The 25,416-nt window shown below is 37.6% G+C and overlaps 1 protein-coding gene and 1 non-coding gene across 11 annotated transcripts in view; one reads left to right on the top strand and one right to left on the bottom strand.

The window, feature by feature from the left end:
* The window catches only part of CHL1 (cell adhesion molecule L1 like), a 216,662-nt gene that overhangs the window by 111,405 nt on the left and 79,841 nt on the right, over window positions 1–25,416 (bottom strand). The gene's annotated exons all lie outside the window — the stretch shown is intronic.
* Window positions 18,545–18,647, top strand: LOC123933286. The gene has a single exon (XR_006816538.1). It is a non-coding gene; the product is annotated as a U6 spliceosomal RNA (small nuclear RNA).

The following is a 25,416-nucleotide window of genomic DNA, read 5'->3' as shown; positions in this document are numbered from 1 at the left end:
ATCTGCCATCTGAGGCACTACGTGATACCAAAAAAAGTGGTCTACAGACTAAGCAAGTCTTGCGTATTTGTGCACGAAGAAAAAAACTGTCAGACAGCTTCATGAGGCTCCACCCATTCCTAATACAGATCCGCTGGGAAGATGATGAATCCCACGTTTGTGATCTGGTTCCTCAGTACTTCCTATTTGGGCTGTATTGTCCGGGTGCGATAATAAAGGGAAGCCGTACTAGAATGGAATCAAGAGGTTTGGCAGGGGAAACGCTCATGTCCTATCTCTTTTTGTCAGCGGCCCACCCAATAGGAAGAAGCAGACCTTGTGTACTTTCCTATCTCAGCAGGAGGAAGGCAGGCTTCCTCCTCCCCTGGCAACAGCCCAGCCAATGAGAGGCAGTCATGACTTAGCCTATGAAAAACGCTATACTTCTAACTCTCGGTTTACTCCAATGGACTTTTTGGTCAGAACAGCCTCCCTAGCTCCTCATTTCCTGTAAAAAGATCCTTCCTCTCCTCTTTTCCTCAGACTGTGGTTTTGCCGTTATCTTGGTTGTCTTGGAGGGTCATTCTCTGCTGTGCCTGAATAAGCCCGTCTTTTGCTGGTAAAATGGCTGGCGGTTTTATTTTAAGGTTAACACAGGTAGAAAGGATCTAAGTTAATAATCTTTTAAAAATGAAAACCTTGAGTGGCATTGTAAGGACTAAGGGCAGGCCACCCTAAGAAGGGCCACTTTGGAATGAAGATTATTTAAAGCTAAAAAGCAATCAAAACCCAGCAGATTCAGAAAAAGCTCTTTACCTCACCCCTCAACTACCTAAAAATAATTTAGATAGAGAACCTGCTCCAAGAAGAGAGCTGTCACCATAGATAAGTACATTATGACATGAACTTGGTGTGGTAGACAGGGAAGCAAGGCCTATTTGATCCAAGTCCTCTCTGTCCCATTGTTTCTGAGTGGCCCACAAACATTCTTTCCCCAAATATCTACTCTTTTTCATTTTTTTTTTAAAGATTTATTTATTTGACAGATAGAGATTACAAGTAGGCAAGTAGGCAGAAAGACAGGCAGAGAGAGAGAGAGAGGAGGAAGCAGGCTCCCAGCCAAGCAGAGAGCCCGATGCGGGGCTCGATCCCAGGACCCTGGGATCATGACCTGAGCCGAAGGCAGAGGCTTTAACCCGCTGAGCCACCCAGGCGCCCCTCTTTTTCATCTTTTTTAGGATTAGGATTGCATTCATTCCCTTTGAGGTCTCAAACCCCTACCCCTTCTCCTTAGTTCAGAATGATGTATATACCTCATTTTGCCCGATTTTGTTCAGAATTTCCACATTTGCATGGATTCCTAATACATGCAAAATTAAACTGGACTTTGCCCCATTAATCTGTCTCATGTCAATTTTGATCCTTAGTCCAGCTAGAAGGGCCTTAAAGGGAAAGTGCAATTTTTCATCCCTGACATCATTTCATTATTTTAGGATACAGATCAAAAGCCTTCTATGTTCCACAAAGTCTAAATGGTCTCGCCCCTGCACACATTCTCTCACTCTCTTCCCCTTGCTTATAACTGCTCTCAAACTCCTTACGATTTCTTGCCACATGCTTTCCTTCAATGGAGAGCACTCTTCACTTCTCGCTTAGACAACTTTATGTTTCAGGTTTCAACCTAGCTTTATTTTCTTAAAAAGCTTTCCAGTATCACTGGGCTACGGTTATACTGTTTGTTTTTTCCAAATTTGGAACACTTGACCAACATCTCCCAACTGCCTTCATTCCCAACCCCTGGTAACCACCATTCTATTGTATCTTTGAGTTCAAGCTTTTTTAGGTTCCACATACAAGAGAATATACACATGTAAGTTGGAACAATATTTGTCTTTCCCTGTCTGACTTATTTCACTTAACATAATGCCATAGTGTATCATTTGTTTATCTGGCTGTGTCTCCTCCAAGACCCAAAGCTCACAGGACCCAGCAATGTTCTCTTTTTATCCTCATAGGGCATCTGGCACATGAGAAATTGTTTGGTAAATGTCAGCAGAATGGATAAACTTGAAACTTGTATCAATTACATTATCGACTAAGATTTTACCTTTTTCATAATATTAAACCATGCTAAAGCTTCACAATTGCCTAGATAATACTATTTTTTAAAATATATTACCATCTACTGAGAGACTTATGCATGTACCAAGTTCAGGGTTTCAGAATCATTAACTGTGGCATTGGTTTTGTGCTTCTCTTCTTAGACTATAAAAATATTTGAGGGCAAGGGGTGTTTTACTCATCTCTGTATCTGCCAAGACCAAGAAGGGATGTAGAAAAATACAGTTACATGGCCGATCTGTTATTCATTCTGTCCTCCTTACCGATCTGTCATTCATTCTATCCCCCTTACAGAGGGACCAACCCTCCTGTAATGTAAGGTAATGGCAATAAAGGAAGAGCCCTCATCTATGAAATGTTGACTGTCTAACTTTGCCTATGGCAAACAAACCTGGAATCTATGGCTTATGGGGCACGATGTTTTGGAAAAAGCTATGCAATTATCTGAATATAAATTGAGATTTTTATAATTTGTACTCCATTTGTGCAAATAACGAAAATGTCACACATCACTTGCAGATCTCCTCTGTAAAAGTAGGCCCAGCACATGCTCTGATGCAGCAAGTAGAAACTGGAAGCTTCATTCACTGGAATTCCAGGACTTCTCCCTTAGGTAATCATAAGGCACAGGAAAACAGGAAGTTCTTGACCTCCATGCATTGAGACCAGTTTTATACAGGGCATCCTGTGCCTCATGATTAAAATTTTAGTAAAGCTAGATATTTGGTCAGATCCGTAATTCATAGGAGCCTGTAATAATTTGATACATTGTATTATCTTGGCCTCTAATAAGTATCTCCTGAAAGAACACATTTTTATGTCTACTTAACATAGTGGGCTGAAATTCTGAGTGAGAGCTCATTGGATATGTCTGATGAACATTCATACGTTGTACCTTTCCAGAATTATATATTGGTAATTATGTTATTGATATAGTCTCCCTTTCCAGAATTATAACCACTGAAAATGGTGAAGACTGACTGTATACACTGAGATGGAAGTAACAAGTCCATTCAGGAGGTTTATTAACATAATCACAGATGAATTATCAAGAGGACCACCTAATACACTCTACCTCTGGACCTTAGAGTGATACCAGATCTACAGAGTCGATTTGCATTTTGAACTCTAATCCAACCCTATAATCACTAGACCACAGAGATGGCCCAGATAACATTTCCTGCATCAGAGTAAAGAATTCACAATATTAAAATCAATTTTGGTTCCTGTTGTTAACCAAGGGTCTGTTTCTTCAGTCCCGCAGAGATGAGGCAAGAATGGAGCTCTCTTTGAAGCTAACAAAAGCTTAAGATCAGATCATCTCCATGGGATACAAAGCAAACCGAGGAGAACTGACAGCCAAATGGTATTTGAAGTGTTCTATCAGAACAAGTACTTCCATAATACAGATCATTCATGCATTATTGGAGACAGCTTTGTTCTCTCTCCACAATGTTTGAAGTATCCTATGGTTTTAAAATATACGACGTTCTACCTTCCGTGGACTGAAAATAGCACTATTTTTTTAGAATTATTATGTTTGTTCATACCACATTGAAAGGTACTTTTAAATATAAAATTAATTTTACTCACAATACTCAAATTACAATATGCTTCCATATAAAGCCAAAATGGTTTCCTTGGCCAAAAAGAACAAATGCAAAGTTAACAATATTTTTAAAAGAATGATAACATCACTTTAATTTTCTCACCACAAAATTACACTTTTCTGATCCCTTCTCTTCCTCTATTCTTGTACCTATGTACTCTTTGATCCTGTTCTCTCATTATTTCTGATTCTCTACTTCATATTTATTTCTCCATCCTCTAAGTGGGACTCTGTTATAGTCCTTTCACTTGAAACATTTCCAATCTATGTCCTACTCACATATTAATTTCAAGATCTCCCACATTTCTTCTAACTCTTCTTTAATGCACATTCCTTCTTCTCCACACTTCCCATCATTTCAACCTATTCCCCTGAATTCACTATCAACCCCACTGTTGTAATTATATGCATATATATTTCAAGAAACCTAAACCACCACCAAAAAAAAAACCCCAAAAACAACAATAACAAAAAAAAATAACCTCATATACATTGGTCTAACTGCTCTGCTCTAATTTAAGCCTGTACTATCCCCCTTATGGTATTCTGTTCTTGGTAGGATAGGCAGCTTTTATACGTCTGCCTCCCTCCTCTTCTCATTTTTTAAAATAGTTTCCCACAGATTTTGTCCCAGGTGTGGGCTCACGGTCTAAGGTAGGGCACTTAGAACCTCTAACCTTTCCAGGTCACTGTGACAGGTACAAGAGATGAACCTGTGACCCAGATGGGGGCAGTGAAATAGAATTTCTAAACTCTCCTTTCCTTTGTTGTCATGAATCTATGAAAGCATGAGTCAGAAATTGCCAGAGACCTCGGCTCTAAACTCTTGGAGAAGTAAATGAGAAAAGAAGAGAGAAGAAAAGAGAAAAGGAAAAAAGGAAAGAAATGTATACAAATCAAAGAGGACTTCAACCACCTCCATTTTGACTTCAGTTGTATGTTTGTTTGTTTGTTTTTTAGTCTGTATATTTCTAAGTTCTCCTTTCCTGCTTATTGTTTAACTCTGGCAAAAGACCAGAGGAAAAAATCATCCCATGATGGGAACCCAAACTACCCCCTCAAGCAATAAAGACTGCATGATTGACTCCAAGAAAATGATTGACCTGGGGCACCTGGGAGGCTCAGTGGGTTAAGCCTCTGCCTTCAGCTCAGGTCATGATCTCAAGGTCCTGGGATCTAGCCCCGCATCGGGCTCTCTACTCAGTGGGGAGCTGCCTGCCCCCTTCTCTCTGCCTGCCTCTCTGCCTACTTGTGATCTGTCTCTCTGCCAAATAAATAAATAAAGTCTTAAAAAAAAATGATTGACCTGACCATCACCACCCAGCTGCAGTATCCACTGACCATCGGCCCACATTTTCCTTATATGAACCTATAGGTACTTTCAGCACTTTGAAGACAGCCTTTGAGACATTAGTCCAACTATCTTCCTAGTGTTGGCCTCACTGAAATAATCCCTTTCTTGCTTCTCCATCACTTGTCTCTCTGCTTTTTGATTCTGTCAGTGCTGCACAGCTGAGCTTGTCTGTTTGGGATCTCTGGAGTCAGGTACTCTTACACACACCCTCTTTGTGTGCTCTTCACACAAAGAGAAGCAGAGATGGGTATGAGATTTGAGTCCTAGTACCAGGTATTTCTAAGGCCGTGTCCACCCATATTTTCACATGGTTTTCATATATGATGCAATGAATTTTATATTTGGTATTAAGTAGCTTGAGTTAGGTTTTTTGTCACTTGCAGTATCTATAAAAGATACAAAAATCTATATATTTGAGGGGCGCCTGGGTGGCTCAGTGGATTAAGCCGCTGCCTTCGGCTCAGGTCATGATATCAGGGTCCTGGGATCGAGCCCTGCATTGGGCTCTCTGCTCCGCAGGGAGCCTGCTTCCTCCTCTCTCTCTGCCTGCCTCTCTGCCTACTTGTGATCTCTCTCTCTGTCAAATAAATAAATAAAATCTTAAAAAAAAAATTTTTTTTTAAAAGAATATTTAGAATTTAAAACTGGAAGAAGTCCATAGTAATCACCAAAAAAGGCCACAGAAGCCCAGGAAATGTTAAGCAACATGAGCAAGGTCATACACCCAGGAAATGGGAGGGTGCCAATGGAGAGTTCTCACTGATAACTATGGAAATCCCTCCTCCCTACTATTAAAAAAAAAAAAAAAATCTATATATTTGAGTACAGATCTTAACCCAGTGAAAGGCCAGGAGTATTTTCCAATTTGGAGAAAAACCAAGTAAATATTTGTCAATTAAGAAATTAAGTGCATAATGCGGTGTTAAAAATAGAAGTTTCAGCTGAGACAACAAGAAACTATTCCAAATAGTACACGACATAAAATGCAGCATTTCACCAGGGAAAGGTGAAACTCCTTACCACATCAAAGATTTTTAAAAAATTAAAAAATGAAATGCTGAATGTAAATTAGAAGAGTATTCCCTTGGAGAGAGTTGTGTTATGAAACTCATTCCCACCCCCTCCCCCAGGAAGGAGGAGGGCTCTATCTTCTAAACTCATATCAAATGAGAGAGAATTAAGAGTTAGTGATGATTTTATAAACCATTTACAATGATTTTTTAAAACATAAGCCTGGGATCAGTGGAACAGAGCGTACTTCTTCACCAGATAAGTGGCCTGACATTTGGTAAGCGGCAAATAGCTAATAGTAAAGAAACTACAAAAGAAAAGACAGTCATTGCTTTGCTTTATCAGCCTTTTTCATTTGCTTAGCAAATTGTCCTTCATTGACATTATAATACTTCCAATTCAAATTGCATACCCAAAGGCAGATAATTTATTTTTCATTGTTTTAGAATAGGCCTAAGATTTCCCTTTACAATTTTATTTAGAGACCCTGGTAGAAGTGGATGATTCAGAACAGAAGGAAAAAAAAAAAAAGAGTTACTTTTGAAGAGAAGTAGAATTTGTCAGCTAAAATACGCCTCAGTGGCAAAAGGATTATTATAGGCTTATTATCTTTAAGAAACAGAAGGCATATGAGAAACTTGGAGTTATCCTTTTGTAAAAGACATTTACATTTACAAGGGAAATCTCCATTTGTAAGGGTGTCTTCCTGACTGCACCAGGAAAGGGTGGGGGGAAGACTCTAAATCTAGAAGCTCTTCTCAATAAGAAGGCAACAACTTAAATCTATGTAACAACCTAACATTTGTTTATTGTGCTTTTCCTGGTAACCTTCCATATTAGGCCTCCCCTTTTCCCCAACTCTTGTTTTGCTTTAAAGGAAAGATGGTACTTAACGTGATGACTTGGATGATTTTGGAGAGTTACTCAACTTTCCTGGGTATCTCCCACATATACAGAAGGTCATGTTATGAAGCTCATGTTTGTTTTTTTCTCCTGTTAATCTGGTTTTACTACAAGGTTTTTCAGTCGAGAACCTGAAGAGTAGACAGAAAATTATTTTTCCACATCCACACATTCAAAGAACACAATAATGGATAATTCTGCATCCATGATCTCTTTCTTATTATAATTTCAAGCAACTTTTTCATATGTTTTTTGGTGGTAGTGGTAGTGGTGGTTGGTGGTATTACTTTTGTTTAAGTATTACCCCTGTAAGTCCCATTCAGTGCCTTTGCCCATTAGTCAAAGGGCAAATAATGTTTAAGCAGCTGCTCCTTCTGTCCTTTTGGAGCACTAGAAACTCTCACAAATTAAATGCTGTTTGCTCTTTGACTTCTACCCTAACCTTTTTGTTACGGTAATTGTTTATGTAAGGAAAGTAATTCTGCATGGACCTTTAGCTCCTTCTTATTCTAACAGCCCCTCCCCAAATACATGAAGTTCAGCTTTGTCTCTACACTCTGTTAGACATAGAATGGGGATTGGAGCGCAAATTGTGTCTTATAAACAAAAATGAACTGGTGGAATCATATTTATGGTAAGCACAGAAGAAAGAAAGAAAGAAAGAAAAGAAAGAAGAAGGAAACAAAAAGGGAGGGAGAGAAAAGGAAGGAGGGAAGAAGGAGGCAGCAAGGACAGGAAGGAAGAAGGAGGAAAAAAGCCAAAGTTCTGTCTATAAATTATCATTTTAGTAAGTATAATTACAATAACAGTAATCTAAAATATCTTAGAATGGCATGACAGTGTCTGGCACACAGCAAGCATTCCATAAATGTTTATTAAACCAATAAAGAGGAATAAATTAATGACCTGTAATTTTATGCCAATTAGGCATATATTATCATGCATTTTCACAGTGAGTAGTCTGAAAGCTGAATTCTAGTTAACTTCACTTCTGAAAGTAAAATACATTCCATCCTGGGATGTGGTGAATCCAACTTATTAATTATGTTGACTACATTAGTTTTCACTGTGGTATACTTTGGGTAATGTAATAACCACATTTTTAGAAAAAGAAGAATATATGCACCCCCATGTTCACTACAGTATTATTTACAATAGCCAAGATACAGAAACAACCCAAGCATATATCAATGAACAAACGAATAAAGAAATTGTGAGGGGCGCCTGGGTGGCTCAGTGGGTTAAGCCTCTGCCTTCGGCTCATGTCATGATCTCAGGGTTCTGGGATAGAGTCCCACATCGATTAAAAAAAAAAGAAATTGTGATACACACGTGCATGTGCACACACACACCATAAAAAATCCAGCCATAAAGAAGAATGAAAATGTGCCATTTTCAACAACAAATTGTCTTTTGTATGTGGTCACTGTTTTTCAAATATCACCCAAAATGTAACCCTAGTTTGTTTTTTTTTCTAAGCACATGCAATTAAATATTACATGAGTAATATGAGTTCTGATTAATTTATTTTTCTAGTTAAGACTCAAAAATAACTTGCTTGATTCTAACCTTTATTATTAAAAATCTTTTATAGCCTTTCCACATAATAGCAGTAGGAAGCACAATGTAACACACACAAATGTATTCAATGACGTCTTCAAGTCAGTGTCCCAGAATCATCACTTGGAATCTTTGACAGGAACATAGGGATGAAAGATGCAGGATATTCACCAGCATCTCAACAAACATTAGAACATAGCTTGATCTTTGATTCCTGAATATATATTCTATATTTATGTATTGGCCTTGTTTTATTTTGTTTTGTTTTACATAATCACTTATTTTTTTCAAAAAAACAGGGAAGTATCCAGCTGGTTGAGAATCCAATCTACTTCTTTCCCAGCTAAGCAAGTTTTCTTTTATAACTTCTACCTCAGCATTTTTAAACTTTAGTAACTGCATAATTGTTCATTACTTAAAGGAAATACAATATTTACTTTCTAAACTAACCTAAAGTGCTGTGCTCTATCTATATATTTATATCCAAACTTAATCAATAAACACTTGGTCTCACCACAAGCCCATAAATCAGGTTGATAATAATCATTAAAAAGCACTGGTACTTCATTTAGGTAAGAACAGCAATTCTTCCCCCTAACAAGATTTACCTCTTGGGGCATGAGGAATCAAACTAACTAATTATGTTGGCTATATTAATTTCCACTGTGGTGCTATAGACAGTGTTTCTAATATAATACTTTTATTATTAGAAAATAACTATTTTAAAAGGATATACTGAATGCCTATACAAGCTGACTCTTGATTTCCGTAAGTAAAATAGCAAATTAAATAAGTGTATGGTAGTGGCAAGGAAAACTTTGTGATTAAATATATACACTAACCATAGATAGCCCCTCAGTGCCTAAAAGATGAGAACCCCCTTCAAGCAACAGCTGCCCTATTTGGAGTAACAACACAACCTTTATGGTCCTGACTTATGCATTTTTATTTTTTTTTAAGATTTTATTTATTTATTTGACAGACAGAGATCACAAGTAGGCAGAGAGGCAGGCAAGAGAGAGAGAGAGAGAGAGAGAGAGAGAGGAGGAAGCAGGCTCCGTGCAGAGCAGAGCCCGATGCGGAACTCGATCCCAGGACCCTGAGATCATGACCTGAGCCGAAGGCAGAGGCTTAACCCACTGAGCCACCCAGGCACACTGACTTACGCATTTTTAATGAAAATGATATGTCTGCCACTTAGATATGTTTACGGTACTTAAAATACAGAGTCAGCATATCTGGCATGTGAACTTATAAGGAACACCTTCATCATTTCCAGAGCTTGGTACACCGGAGGAGGAGACACTGATAACAGATAGTTTTAACATAATGAAAAGTACAAGGTGAGCCACTCTCAGCTCTTCCTTCTCCTGTTTAACACTGATGCCAAAATAAGCACTTGGACTCAAGGCATAAGTATAAATCCTGCCTCAGAAGAAGTATTTCCAAACATGCGAAGGTTATATTCATAAGCTGAGCTGCGAAAGACAATTTTCCTGCTGCGAGGCTCGACAGGACCAGCACAGTCAGCAGGATGTTAAAAATCCTTCTGCAGACATGTGTTAGCAAAGCTACCGGATGGGTCCAAGGCTCATTATGCTCGCTGACAATCATTTTGAAAAAGCACAGACTGAACACTTCTAAGGCAGTCAGTGCAAATACAGATCAGTCAACCTTTCAAAGAAGAAGAAAAAGGTCCTTTAAAAATCTCCTATTTGAAGAATAATTATATATTGGTAATTGCATTTATCTATGTTCAGAATGTTTTTCTTCCATGACTGCTTGTATGAACCAAATTATTTATACTGTAAGTTTATACTGCTGGTCCTAAACCGCTGTTACAAGAAAACCAAGTGTATGGCCGGCATGGTAGGGCTCCTTCCCAGTGCTGGATATTTAATTCTCTGTGAGGAACAAAGAATAAAAAACAAGACCAAAAGCAACATGAGGAAAACTGTATAGGTATTTTCCCAATTTCTTTTGCAACTGAGCACAAAAATGAAAAATGCAGGTAAATATATCTATAAAAATAAGGAAACAGAATCAGGCTGATGTGTCTGATACGGCTATAAGATTACAGTGTATATGTCCGGGGGATCAAAATATTCAAAAGTCCTTCTTTGTTAACTGCAAAGTTAACAGTTTCCTTTGTTAACAAATCTTTTGTCTTGTCCTTGCCTTAAGGGAGCCACTAGTTTATTATTATATTTCAAACATGTATTAAACAGGCAATCTTCCTTTAACAAAAGGCCCTATATTAATGCATGAAACCATATAATATCATTTATAAATTAACACAAATGAGAATTAGTGTTATTAAAAATAATTACAACTATCATCATAGTTAACATTTTTGTGTGTGCTTACAGCTGTACTCATTTTAATGGCATTTGATGTTCACAATGATTCCACAAAACTCCTCTTACAAATGAGGGAAGGGGTATGTACAATCCCTGAAAAGATTTAATTGAATGCCTACTATACTCCAGGAATAGGCCAGGGGCTGGAAGCAGAAAGTGAGGAAGACATGGCTCCTTCCCAAACTGTATTAGTTAGGAATAACTAATTAGAATTTGACACCAAAATAAGCCAGTAAGAAATCAAGAGAAGAAAGGATATACTTAAACCAAGGTGTTTAACTGATTCATTAAGTGACTAAGAGCAACTAGTCTTTTTTCTAACCTAAAATGCATATACAGCTGGTCCGCATTATTTGCAAGCACCATATGTATAAATTTACCTAGTTGCTGAAGTTGACTTGTTCCCCCCACATCAGTACTCAAGGCACTTTTAAGGTCATATACAAACATGTAGAGATCAAGGGAATTTTGAGTTGCCTAACACACCTGTTTCAGCTGAAGTTAGACACGGTGATCATCCACCTTCTTCTTTCAATTCTCATACTGCCTATGAGTGTTTTCTTCACAGTCTATTTTGTTTTTCTCATTTTTATGTCTTTCACTGGTAACTTTGCTATTTAAAATAGCTTGCTGTTTAAAAGTGAATCGCTGAAACACTGCCTTGTGTTCTAAGTGCCAGAAGGCTGTAATATGTCTTGTGGAGAAAACAGTTGTAGTAAGTTTCATTCGGGAAGGAGTTATACTGTTGTTGGTCCTGAGTCCAATGTTAGTCAATAAAACAATATGTATTAAATAAGGTGTCATTAAACAAAAACACACTTAAAACAAGCTTATGAACAGATCAGCTGACGGAATCTTGTAACCAGAAGCTAACAGAAACCTAACCCTGTATTTCCCTTTTGAGCCAAGCTTCAGCATTCATTCAGTATTTATGACAACATTACAGAATATAACTACCATGAATAAGGAGAATCAGCTGTAAATGTTTTTGTTTTTAGTTAGATTTTGTAACATCTCTCATATTTCTGAGTTTCAGAATAAAACCTTTTACCTTAATAAAAGATTAAGCAAAAAAAATCAAAGATTAAATAACATTATTTATGTTTGTTTGGTTTGGGTTTTTTTTTTTTTCTTGAATTCTAGGTTTCTAATTCACACATTTTCCCCTAGATCACACTTCATTGCGTCATTTGATCTGTTTTCTGATGGAAGAGATATTGATTAAAGTCTTTCAAAGGGATGGAATATAGGAAACACAATTACTAAATACTTCTCGGTTTCACAGTCAAGCTTGTCTCAAGATATGCTGAATAATAAGCGTTTTCTCTCTATAAAGATGATGTTCTTGGTCCTGTTGATTTAAAAAACTTTTAATGTCCATCCCTGTGGACAAAGCCTGACATAAAGAGAATAGGAAGATAACACACCACACGCATGCCATTTGTCAGGAAAATGCTGAGAATCTTCACCAGTAGAGGTGCGGGGCTGTCAGGGAACCACTCACACCCCTACATGGCCTCCTCCAGTGACAGACAGCATTTATGAACCAGCAGCCCAGGGGTCAGGGTAAAATCTGTAGAAATGGAACTGAGCCAAAAAAACAGCCTCTAAGGAACAGTATATCTGTACTCTTGACCTCATTAGCAGCAAACTGTAACCAATTGCTAATTACCTTATGGCTGTATCGTAAACGATATACGTGTGTAAGTAAACTGATATGTATGTATACATATAAATTGTGTATGTAAATTCTACATATGTTTGACACCAAAAATTCCCAAGAATCAAACATGATGATTAGACTTAGGGAAAGGAGATACTAGATAAACCATCACCATCTAATGGAAAATGAAGGTTAAATCTTGAAGTAGTTACCAACTTTCTGCTGGAAAATACATAAATTGTGTTAAATGTATGTACTTGAGCACCTTAATTTAGTTTGTTTTGTTCTGTATACTGAGGAGGAGATAATTAAGTCAGAATCCAAGTTTGGGGGGAAAAAAAGCCAGCTAAAAGACACCAATAAAGATTCTTATTAAATCCAGTTAGTTCCGTGTATTATAAACATAATCTAAAGGGTTAATTATATCAAATCAAAGACTGGCAATTAGAATCTCTGTAGATGAAATTTTAGGATTGATTCTAAGATCACCAAGAGATGGCTCCTTCATCTTTCCTGAAGCACATCCCCATTACAACAAATTACTACCACAACATCTGTCTTTAGTAGCTTGCACCAGTATATACAAGAGAACATGAGAAGATAATCCAAAATGTAAATCTGCCAGGGGAGAATTATGGTTTGAAGGAAAAAAAAGATCATCAACACCTACTATACACTGAGCGTCTATATGTGTCCAGGACCAGAGTGAGGAACAAGATAGACTTCATCACTGACCTATTAAAATTTACATTTCAATGATGGGGAAAAAGGAAAGATAAATTAAAAAAAAAAAAAAAACAATTGTGTTAACTGCCAAGCAGGAGACCAACTGGGTGCTATAGTCCAGCACTGGGTGTGCGTGGCTATCTCAGAAAGGGGATTCAGGAAGGCCTCGCTTAGATGGAAATATCTAAGCTGGAACCAGAATTACAAAAAAGGGGGTGATGAATTCTATAAATTATTTCCACTATAAGCTTTGTTGTTTATTCTAATTACATTCCATTATAAAAGTGGGAAGAAAAAACTACCAGAAACAACCATACTGGGGAAAGCTGAACGATAGCATCACAAGACTGGAAACACGGCTCCCCTCTCACGGCAACTATTTTTCTGTTTTTGTTTTTTAATATTCCATTTATTTATTTGACAGAGAGAGAGAGAGGGAACACAAGCAGGGGGATTGGGAGAGGGACAAGCTGGCTTCCCACAGAGCAGGGAGAACGATGTGGGGTTGGATCCCAGGACCCTGGGATCATGACCTGAACTGAAGGCAGAGGCTTAACGCTTAACGACTGAGCCACCCAGGCGCCCCACGGCAACTGTTTTCCTTTCCTACCTCAAACACCAAGGCAGAGTTATAATTTGTTCATAATTAGCAGCGACCACAGAAGCTATGGGAAAACCCTGGGGGGTTTGTTGTTGTAATTGTTTTTAAGCTACTTTTGGAGGAAATAGGCATTGCTGATAATAATTGCTAATCATAACAATTGATGATAACTGAATCAGTTAATTCATCAAGCAATGGTTATGTTCTATGTATGTTACATATAATATTGCATTTAATCCTCACAACAACGTTTAGAAGACGAGGCTTATTATCCACATTTTACAGCTGAGTAAACTGAGGTAGAGTATAGGTAATCTGTCCAAGATTACATCGCTGTGGGGCAGTCAGGCTTGTATTCCAGAGTACAGTTGGACCTTTGAGATTTCAACTATGTTAGAAAGGAGTATTAAGGAAAGAATGGAAATCATCACCCAGTCTGGCTCCCTGCAGTCATCTCACTGTACTGAACTTTGTACTCGATTACTTAACAACAGTATAAAAATCTACTTTGGTTTCTCTGGTGACACTACTTTTTAAAGGCCAATGATGTTTGTAGAGAAGATAGTGGGCTTCTTCAAAGTTCACTGAAATGCCCAACTCACACAGCTGTGAGTTCTCATCAAATGAGAACTACCTTATTTTGTAATTTATCTCTTTCCTTTTATAGAATTCTGCCTTTCAACAACATTGTGACATACAGCTGCAGGTTTGACTTGATCCAGAATCTAGCATAAAAGGTGAAGACCTGATAATGAAACCCTTATTCTAATTAATTCTTCAATCATCCTTATAAACAGACTTTTACTTCCAGTAGGTAAATCTGCTTTTAAAATCCAAGTATATGCCAAATGGTTTCCTCAGGATTTTTATGTATACACTAAACATTCATGAGCATAAAAAGCAAACTGTATTGTTGTGATTGGTCAAAGAACGACAGCTTAGGTCCTGTAGTATTTTACATTTAATTTCATTATCTACTACCAATGAAATTATAAATGAATCTACATACTCAGAAGTTTACAGGGTTTTTTTTTTTACCACAAATGCATATAATTATCCATATTACAATTCAGCTTATCCATTGTTATGCCCACCTTAAAATGGGAGTCTCAATCTAATTCAAATTTATAGAAAAATTAGAAAGGTCTGAGTAATGTCTTTGAATCTACTGAAGTCAGAGAGAGGAAACATTGTTTTGTTTTGTTTTAATTTATTTGAGAGAGTGAGCAAGTGAGTCTCTCTCTCTGCCCCCACTCACATGTCTGCACATGTAAGTGGGGGCAGGCGGAGGCACACAGGGAGAGAATCTTAATCATACTTTGCGCTGAGCATGGAGCCCAAAGTGGGGCTTGATCCCAAAACCCATGAGATCACGATCTCAGTTGAAACCGAGAGTTGCACACTTAACCGACTGAGCCACCTAGGTGCCCTAAGAGGAGACATTTTAAAAAAAAATATTTTATGGTGCGCCTGGGTGGCTCAGTGGGTTAAAGCCTCTGACTTCGGCTGAGGTCATGATCCCAGAGTCCTGGGATCGAGTCCCGCATGCTTCCTCCTCTCTCTCTGCCTACATCTCTGCCTACTTGTGATCTCTCTCTGTCAAATAAATAAATAAATACATAAAATCTTTAAAATAAATAAATAAATAAATAAATAAATAAATATTTTATGTATTTATTTATTTATTTGACAGAGAGAGAGAGAGAAAGATCACAAGTAGGCAGAGAGGCAGGCAAAGAGAGAGGCGGAAGCTGGCTCCCCACTGAACAGAGAGCCCAATGCAGGCCTCGATCCCAGGACTCTGAGATCATGACCTGAGCCGAAGGCAGAGGCTTAACCCACTGAGCCACCCAGGCACCTAAGAGGAGATATTCTTAAGATAAAAATCACTTCCCTTCTTTCTTTTAAATATTGATTTCAGGTAAGGATTTTCCTTCGAGTAGCTTTTTATGGTCATGCCCATCTCCTCAGTGACAAGTTGTGAAGGCAGAAATAATATTTGTTGTGTTCTCTTAATAACTCCCAGTTCTTGACACATGGGATATTTAAAGGCCTGCATATCTCACATTTGGTTTTTATGGTCCGCTTGTCATGGTATCCTTAAAGCAATGAAAACATTACATTGATAGAACTATATACTCTCATTAAAAAATTTGCTGGACTTTGGGGGTACCTGGGTCAGTGCGTTAAGCCGCTGCCTTCGGCTCAGGTCATGATCTCAGGGTCCTGGGATCGAGTCCCGCATTGGGCTCTCTGCTCAGCAGGGAGCCTGCTTCCCTCTCTCTCTCTCTCTCTCTCTGCCTGCCTCTCTGCCTACTTGTGATCTCACTCTCTCTGTCAAATAAATAAATAAATAAATAAATAAAATCTAAAAAAAAAATTGCTGGACTTTGCAATTAGTTTGGAACAATTCCTAATGATTTCTACACAAACACTTCAGTGTTGATCACATACAGACGGTAGATAAGTACATCAATATGCCAAAAAATGCTCATCTCTTTATACTACATTCATAATAAAGTCTGTTTGCCATAAAAAATAAGTCAACATGAATAAATAATTCATTCACTTCTTTGCTTTGATGTCCTCTTACTACTCAGTGCTCACATGAAATGGCACCTCAGAGTCCTTGCTAGTCCACTAATGCAGTGTAACCCCAGTCATTCCCCTACAACTGCATGTGTGATTATCAACCACACACTTATTAGTGATATATTTTGTTTAGTTATTTGAACTCCTCTAACCCCTCTGGTTACTTCCAAAATTGATATGCCCCACAGGGACTTATATTTCTATAATGTAACCCGTAAACCAGTAAAGTACCTGGCACATAATAGGTATATAATAAATGATTACTGAATGATATGAGTAGATCAATCAATGAGTGAATGAGTGAAGACCTGGAAAACACCGATGTAAATACATTAATTAATTCATCAAATAATTAGCCCCATCCGTAGTCACTGTTAAACAGTAATTTTTATGAATATGTGTATTATGATTAAAAAAAAGTGGGGGGGATGCTTTTCTACCAGTAATTCTCAACCAGATGAGGGAGGGAGGGATTTTCCCTCTATAGGATATTTCACAATGTCTGGAGATGTTCTGTGGTTGTCGCAACTGGGAAGGTAATACAGGCATCCATTGGGAGGTCAGGGATCCTGCTGCTAAGGCTCCAACATTGCACAGGATCATCTCCTAAAGAAGAGGAATTATCCAGTCCGACATTTAATAATGCCACCGCTTTCTACTATTTTTTCACTCCTCTTACGTATTTAACACATATTTATTTATTACACAGCTACCACATGCTAATATTGAATTCCTGTGAGGAAAAAGACATGTTATAAATGTATTATAAAGATTGACTAATACATGGTTGGCTGGCTAGACTGCTAGATGGAAGGATAGATGAATGGATACTTCATAGACAGTATGCATACATAAATAGAAAGATAATCCCAACACTGTATAGGACTAAAACCATGTGATGGCTAATTGCAGGAAACTTATCCTCTTGCTATCATCTAATCATGTATCCACAGAATTGTTACTTTTTATTTTTTGATTTTTTTTTCAAGATTTTATGTATTTATTTGACACAGAGGGAGAGCTCACAAGCAGGGGGAGCAGAAGGCAGAGGGAGAGGGAGAAGCCGGCTCCCCAACTGAGCACAGAGCCAGATGTGGAACTCCATCCCAGGATCCTGGGATTATGACCTGAGCCAAAGGCAAGACGCTTAACCAACTGAGCCACCCAGGCACCCCTGTTCTTTTTTTTTTTTTTTTTTTTAAGATTTTATTTATGTATTTGTCAGAGAGAGAGAGAATACAAGTAGGCAGAAAGGCAGGCAGAGGCATAGAGAGAAGCAGACTCCCCGCCGAACAAGGATCCCGACGCAGGACTTGATCCCAGGACCCTGGGATCAGGACCTGGGCCAAAGGCAGCGGCCTAACCAACGGAGCCAACCCCCGTTCTTTTTAAATAATAAAGTATTGGACTATGTAATAAGATACAATTAACATTGGGGAGAGATTGTATGGTAATTTTGGCATTAAATGCTAATGACATTTGTGTTCTTTTTATTTAAATTCAATTAATTAACATATAGTGTATTATTAGTTTCAGAGATAGAGTTCAGTTATTCATCAGTTGTATGTAATACCCAGTGCTCATTGTATCACATGCTCTCCTTAATGCTAATGACATTTGTGAATAGAATGGCTATAAGTGAGAACTAGTCACCAAGGTTTAGTTAAGTGTGCTATGAAATAAATATTATAATGCCTTCCTTCAAATAAAAGGCATATGTCTCCTTTCCATAAATGAAAATTACTTGTCAAGTGAGATCTGTATTAACTATGTGGAAGGAATGTTACTACAGTATGTGAGGAAGAAGACAACTGAAATCAAAAGAGTTTGAGCAGAGCCAGTTAGAAAACACTCAGAGGCCCTAAATAGTGGAACTTATCCCTTAGATCAATGGATGGGGAAAAAAAAAAATGTTTTTTAGAAGAGGTGCTATATTCCATGAATGCAGCGTGTTCAATGAAATAGGGGGAAAAACAGCAAAGGCAGGAGTTATATTGAGAAGGACAGAGGTTGCTTCTTCTGAATTTTCCTCATTTCTACTGTAGTATGGAGGGATCCAAAGTCCTTGCTTTACTAGCACATATACTAAAATTGGGAAAATGTAGAGAAGAATACCATGGCCTCTATATAAGGATGATATGCAAATCCATAAAGTCTTCTGTATTTTTCAGTGGAATAACATATTCAAATTGCTAGTGGTCAACCAAGAATTCTATGTCTTGCAAAACAATCCTTTAAAATTAAGGAGAAATTAATACATTCCCAGATAAGCAAAAACCAAGGGAATTTGTTGCTAGCATATCTGCCCTACAAAAAACATTAAAGCAAAGCCTTCAACCTGAAATGAGAGAAAACTAGACATTCACCTGAAATCTACACACACACAAAAATAAAGAACCCTAGTAAACAAAAATATAAAAGACATATGCATTTCTTGTAACTCTCTTCTTATCCTATATGATGAAAAACAATGGCATAAAGAATGCAATTTGTATGACAATAGCAGCACAAAAGACAGGAGGTAATGGATATACTGGAAAAAAAGTTTCTAGGGGTCGCCTGTCTGGTTCAGTTGTTGGGTGTCTGCCTTCAGCTTGGGCCGTGGTCCTGGGGTCCTGGGATCAAGTCCTGCACCAAGCCCCACATGTGGCTCCCTGCTCCATGGGGGCCTGCTTCTCTCTCTCCTGCTTCCCCAATTTGTGTTCCCTCTCTCACTGTCTCTCTCTCTCTGTCAAATGAATAAATAAAATCTTTAAAAAAAAAAGAAGAAAGAAAAAAACTTTCCATATACTATTCAGTTAAGTTAGTATTTCTATGAACTAGATTGTTTTAGGTGAGATGCTAATTTTAATCCTCAGCATAACCACTAAGAAAAAAAATTAATAACAGAAAAAGAAACAAGAGCTATAAAATGATATACTAGAAAAATATTTAAAATGAAAGACAGAAACAGAAAAACAAAAATATAGACATATAGGGGGAAAAAGCAAAATAATAGATGTCAATTCTATCACATCAATAATTACATTAAAGAGATTGCCAGAATAGTTTAAATAGGACCCAAATAGGTGCTGCCTTAAAGTGAAAAACTTGGGTTCAAAGATATTTACAGGATAAATGTAAAAAAATATGTATGCCTTGGAAGAAGTAACCAAAACAGATCTCAGGTGGCTATACTATCATTAGACAAAACAGACTTTAAGAAAAAAAAAAGTTACTAGAGACAACAAGGGACATTTTATAATGGTTAAAAAGTCAGTCATTAAAAAGATATAATGATTGTAAACAAATTTACCTAAAAACATAGCTCCCAAATACACAAAACAAAAACTGAAAAAACTGAAGGGAGAGATAGCCAATTCAACAATAACAGTTGAAGACCAATACCTTGTTTCAATAATAGACAGAACAACTATGCAGAAGATCAACAAAGAAATGGAAGCCTTAGAGAGGTCCAGAAGTTTCCACGGGCTTCTGTGGGAGAGCACAGGAATTGCTCAAGATAAAAGCCACAGGGCCACTGTACCAAGATGAAACAGACCTTTATTAGTAAGAATTTTCCACAGAAACAACGTGTGTGTGTGTGTGTGTGTGTGTTTGTGAGCGCGCGTATGTGTTTCTATATCTATCTGTACATAAATGTGCACACGCGTGCGTGCACACACACACACATACACGCACTCAGAGATACACAAAGAGGTTTCTTTCTTTCTCTTTTAATTTTATTTATTTGACAGAGAGAGAGCACAAGCATGGGGAGCAGCAGAAGAAGAAGGAGAAGCAGGCTCCCCGCAGAGCAGGGATCCTATCATAGGACTTGATCCCAGGACCCTGGCATCATAACATGAACCAAAGGCAGACACCCAACCAACTGCACTATATAGGCAGCCTTTTAAGGAATTATCTCGCACAACTATGGAGACTTGTTAAATCCAAAATCTGCAGGGTACACTAGCTGGCTGGAGAATCAGTGAAGAATGACAATTTCATTCCAAAGGCAGTCCACTGGAATATTTCTACTTCCTTGGGGAAAGTTAGACTCTGTTCTCCTAGAGCCTTAACTGATTGGATGAGGCCCACCCATATCACAGAAGGAAATCTGCTTTTTAAAGTCAGTAATCTAAAAGTTAATCTCATCCAAAATTATATTTTCACAGAGGACGCCTGGGTGGCTCAGTGGGTTAAGCCTCTGCCTTCCACTTGGGTCATGATCTCAGGGTCCTGGGATCAAGCCCCACATCAGGCTCTCCGTTCAGCAGGGAGCTTGCTCCCCCCTTCCCCTCTGTCTGCCTCTCTGCATACTTGCAACTTCTCTGTCAAATAAATGAATAAAATCTTAAAAAAAAAATCTTTATGGAAACATGTAGAATAATGTTTGACGAGATATCTGGACACGGTGGCCCAGACAAGTTGACACATAAAATGAACCATCACAGGACTCCAATGATGAGCTGGATACATGATGTTGCCAAGACTGACAGGAGGCCTAACAGCATGAGCAAAACTTGAGTGGACAGTAAAAACGGGAGGGTTTGGGGACCCTGGTAGTCCGGGAGAACCAGCCTGATCAAAATTTTACCAGTCCCACAATCTACAGGAGGTGGCGGTCATAATTGGGTGACTGACCTTAAATGCAAATGGCAAAGGACTGTCCTGAAGGCAAGCAAGGAACTACAAGCTAGCACAAGACTGAATATTCACATAGGAGTCTCCTTCCACTACACTCCTGATTCATGGAAATTCCCAAGCTCCTTGGCAATTTCTTGGGGTATAGAAGTAGAAAAAGGAATAATTCTGAAACACTGAGAAACTAGGGAGATTAAGTTAGTTAAAATGGTTGCAGAGTCTCTCACCACGAACATTATTCAAATTTTAGACTGAATAAGTTTTTTTTGTGAGAGGATCTCCTGTGCCTTGTAGGATTTTTAGAAGGAGCACTGACCTCTATCCAGGAGACGCCAGTGGCACCCGTCACCCCAAGTAATGACAATCAAAACTATCTCTATTCATTGTCAGGTGTTCGGGGGTTGGGGCACACAAGCAACCCAGCTGAGAATAGCTAGGTTAGAGACTGTGATATTGTTAATTGGAAAATTATCTAGCCAATTGTGTGTGTGTGTGTGTGTGTGTGTTGACAAGGGAACTTACTAATAGGTAACTCATAAAACCAGGGAGGAGAAGTTTCCATTCTAGTACTCATAAGACAAGAGTATTCATTAAATTCATTTACTGAACTAAACATCCAACCAACAAAGAAAAGTTCTAGTTCATCTCTTTACCCTTCACTGACTCCTCATATTAAAAAAGTGATTTACACTTATGAAAAAAAAAAGTGATTTACTTGATTATAGTCAAGGTGATGGTTTATAGTAGTGGAAGCTCCTGACCCTTCAGCCTAGTGCCCATTCTTAAATGCTCACCTTTAAACTGATTCAGGCGTCTTTGTCAGATCCTGCTCACATGTAGTAAACATACCAGAAGCAGTTATAAATCAGCTTTATCAGTAATAAAAATGTTTCAGCATTTTAATGTTTACTTAAGTTATTTTGTAGGTCCTCAGTTTGCCCTTAAAAATAAAATTGTTTCTCACAAATTGCTTTCTTTTTTTAAGAAGAATGCTTTTTAATTTTCTTGACATGTTTTGTTGGAAAATGGTTCAGATACAAGATGTCAACATGGCAGTCTCTTGAACATTGTTTGCAAAATCTCCCATTCCTTTAGGTACAAACTGCCATCGCTGTTTCTAGCTTTAAAATAAATACCTTTAGTTTATGAATAACATTTTTAAACATGTTGTTTTATTTTTACATTTTATCTTGATCTTCACTTAGCAAAGATACACCTTAAGGCCAATACAGTATCAGTATAGATTTTTTTATTTTTCTTTTTTGTTTAATAGAAACTTGATTTTATCCCAAAATAACCACTTTAAACACACACACACACACGACAATGTGGGGGAAAAAATCTATATTTTCATGCAAGGTTTTATACTCCATATTAAAAAAAAATGCTTGCTAAGTACAGGCATTAACACATTTTCAAGGGACTTTCAAGTGCATTTTTTCCCCTTGGCTCAGCATTTCATTTTTACAGCGTCTATTAATCAAGTCTAAGCAGGCTTTAAATCCCCAATCCCTACTTCAGATTATTTCACAATTGCTGTCCTCTTCTCTCTTTGTCTCTAGTACCATCTTCTCTTGATTCCATTGTTTTAGTTCAGCTCTTTGCCCTGCACTTTCAATCATCCCAAGTCCACCATCCTTTGAGAACAGCAGCCATCAATTTCTAAGGCCATACAACAAGGACTTATGTTTATACTTTCAAAGGGAATTCACTGAATAATAAAGACCATTTAAGAAATGCCAGGAACAATTGATTACTCCAGAATACAGAGCAACCAGTCCAGACTGGAGAACGACACCATTTAGACATAAAAATTTGTAGAAAGGAAAAAAAAAATGACTAAAATCCATCTTTGTTCTTTATTGTATTTGGATATTAAAACTCACAGAATCAAAAAACATAAAAAATAAAACACAGAATCTAAGCAGCACTTAACTTAATCAAGAAGAGGGAAAGACAACAGCTATACATTTTAAGAAATTAAAGATGTATAACAATATCAAAAAACATGGTAATGCATAGAACCAGATACTTTCTCCACGGAAAAAATTATTTTGATTAGTAGAGTTTTACTGTTTCATTGAGGTGGAAAGGCACAGATAAGTGGCTGTCTATTTTCTTCTCTGTCTTATTCTTAAAAGTAACTGATAAATTGCTAAGGATCTATTTTTCTCAGGTATCATAATTCTAAATGTTGTTATTCTGGGGCATCTTAACTCAGTGGGTTAAAGTCTCTGCCTTCGGCTCAGGTCATGATCTTAGGGTCCTGGGATCGAACCCCACATGGGGCTCTCTGCTCAGCAGGGAGCCTGCTTCCCTTCCTCTCTCTGCCTGCCTCACTGCCTACTTGTGATCTCTATCGAATAAATAATTTTTTTTAAATGTTGTTATTCTATAGGTCCATCTTATGCATGCCTCTATAATAATAGTAAGATCTGGGCATGAGATATATAGTGAGAAATCAGAGGAATCTCAAGTTGCTTGAAACCACGGAAAACCAAGGACAAGCCCGTATCTGAAACCCAAGCTTCCCGGATTTTTCTTCCACAACAAGATTTGAAATAACATCATTCCTTGCTTTGTTCCAATCCTTGATGAAGTTCAAATACTGAAACTTTCAGACTGCCATTCAGAACTTCACAGAATATTACCTTGACTGAAAAACTGTGTGTGTACCTCTGCAAGGAATGGTCTATCTACTCATTAGCTCCAATATCCCAAATCTACCATTATGTTTCTTGAAACCTACAATAAATTGCTTCCAAATACAATTTCTTCTCATCCCTTTTATGGGCCTTATAAAAAAGCAGCAAATCGGAGAGGAAAACAGGTTAATTTTATGCCAATCACAAAACCTAGTGACAGGTGTCGCCATGTGTTGTGACAAGATCTCTTGGCCATGGGTCATTGCTTTGAAAGGAACTAACGAATGGCTTGCAGTACTGTGACACCCTGAAAGGCCCCCTGGGATCTCATGCAAAGATCTCATGACAGGTATGAAATTAACTCGTGGTATCATGGTATTTTCCAAACATGACAGCTTCCAGAATAGTTGCCACTTAGCACAGTGGGGATTGTGGGACGAACTGCAACATCTAGAAAATGATTTCAGTGGGATCTCCTAAGGGCCATAAGAAAAACCATCCCCCCCCCCCGAGAAAATGTAAATAAAATTATAGAAGGTGGGGCTCAAATATGTAGCAGTTAAGCAAAAATAATTCTGCTTTGGATACTCTTGTAACTTTAATTTGCTTCCTGGACTAATTTCCACAGAGAAGATGAATAAAGTATCCATTATTATAATTTTGAAGAGCTCTTTATTTCTTCCTTGAATTAAAACAAGGGTTTCAGTCATGAGCTGAGGAAGTACTGGAGCAAACATGCTTTTTTGCAGCACACGAGTGCGCAGGCGTGCACACACACACACACACACACACACACACACATTATGGCCGCACCATGCAAAATAAAACACTAATGCCCACACTGTAACTAAATCTCATAATTATGTTACATGGAAAAACACAAACTCTAGAAACAGTAACTGTAAAACTCTTTGTTACAGAAAAGATAGATGCTAAAAGAGCAAAGCAAACCAATTGCATCATATAATAAATAAATGTGTCACAAGCTTACTTTACTGACTTTTGAGTTAATTAATTGCCTTTTCTATATCAATTCCAAATGCCACGTCAAAGATAATAGGAGGAAATGAGCAAAGAGGGAAAAGGAAGAATAGGCAAACTTCACATTTAGAAATAAAGTCACATAAACAAAGGTATTTATTTTCTTTGAATTCCTAATATAAAAACAAAATGCAAGTTATGACTGCCACTTTTTTGCATAATTTTCACAGTATAAGGTAAGAGAAATCACAAGTATAGTGATTACAGCTTGAAATGCAAGCAATTGTTAGTCCTGAAAAGGATAACAGGAACACGTGTCTTTAAGTGTGGTAGAGAATCAGAAATTACACAGGATTCAAAGCTATGTTCTTCTGCCAACAGACAAAATAAGTGCATTTATGTTATGTGTGTATACATATAAAGACCATTAACTCTGGTTTCACAACCTGGGCACTAGAAACTAACTCCTGGTTCTTTATTTTGTTTTTTTTTGTTTTTTTTTTTTTTCAATATAAATTTTCTCCAGAATTCCTTTATAATCCTAGTATGTGGACATTATCATTTAATTATAGGACTGTGAGTACCTTAATTACCAAATAATACCCTTCAATTTCATAGGAGATGTTCAATACATTCTTTAAGATCAGTAAGCACTTAGCATATATAGAAACTGATTTCCTAAAAG

The sequence above is a fragment of the Meles meles genome, chromosome 20 (assembly GCF_922984935.1).
Source record: "Meles meles chromosome 20, mMelMel3.1 paternal haplotype, whole genome shotgun sequence".
NCBI lineage: Eukaryota > Metazoa > Chordata > Mammalia > Carnivora > Mustelidae > Meles > Meles meles.
Note: the sequence above shows the minus strand (reverse complement) of the source record. Positions and strands in the feature narration are given on the sequence as shown.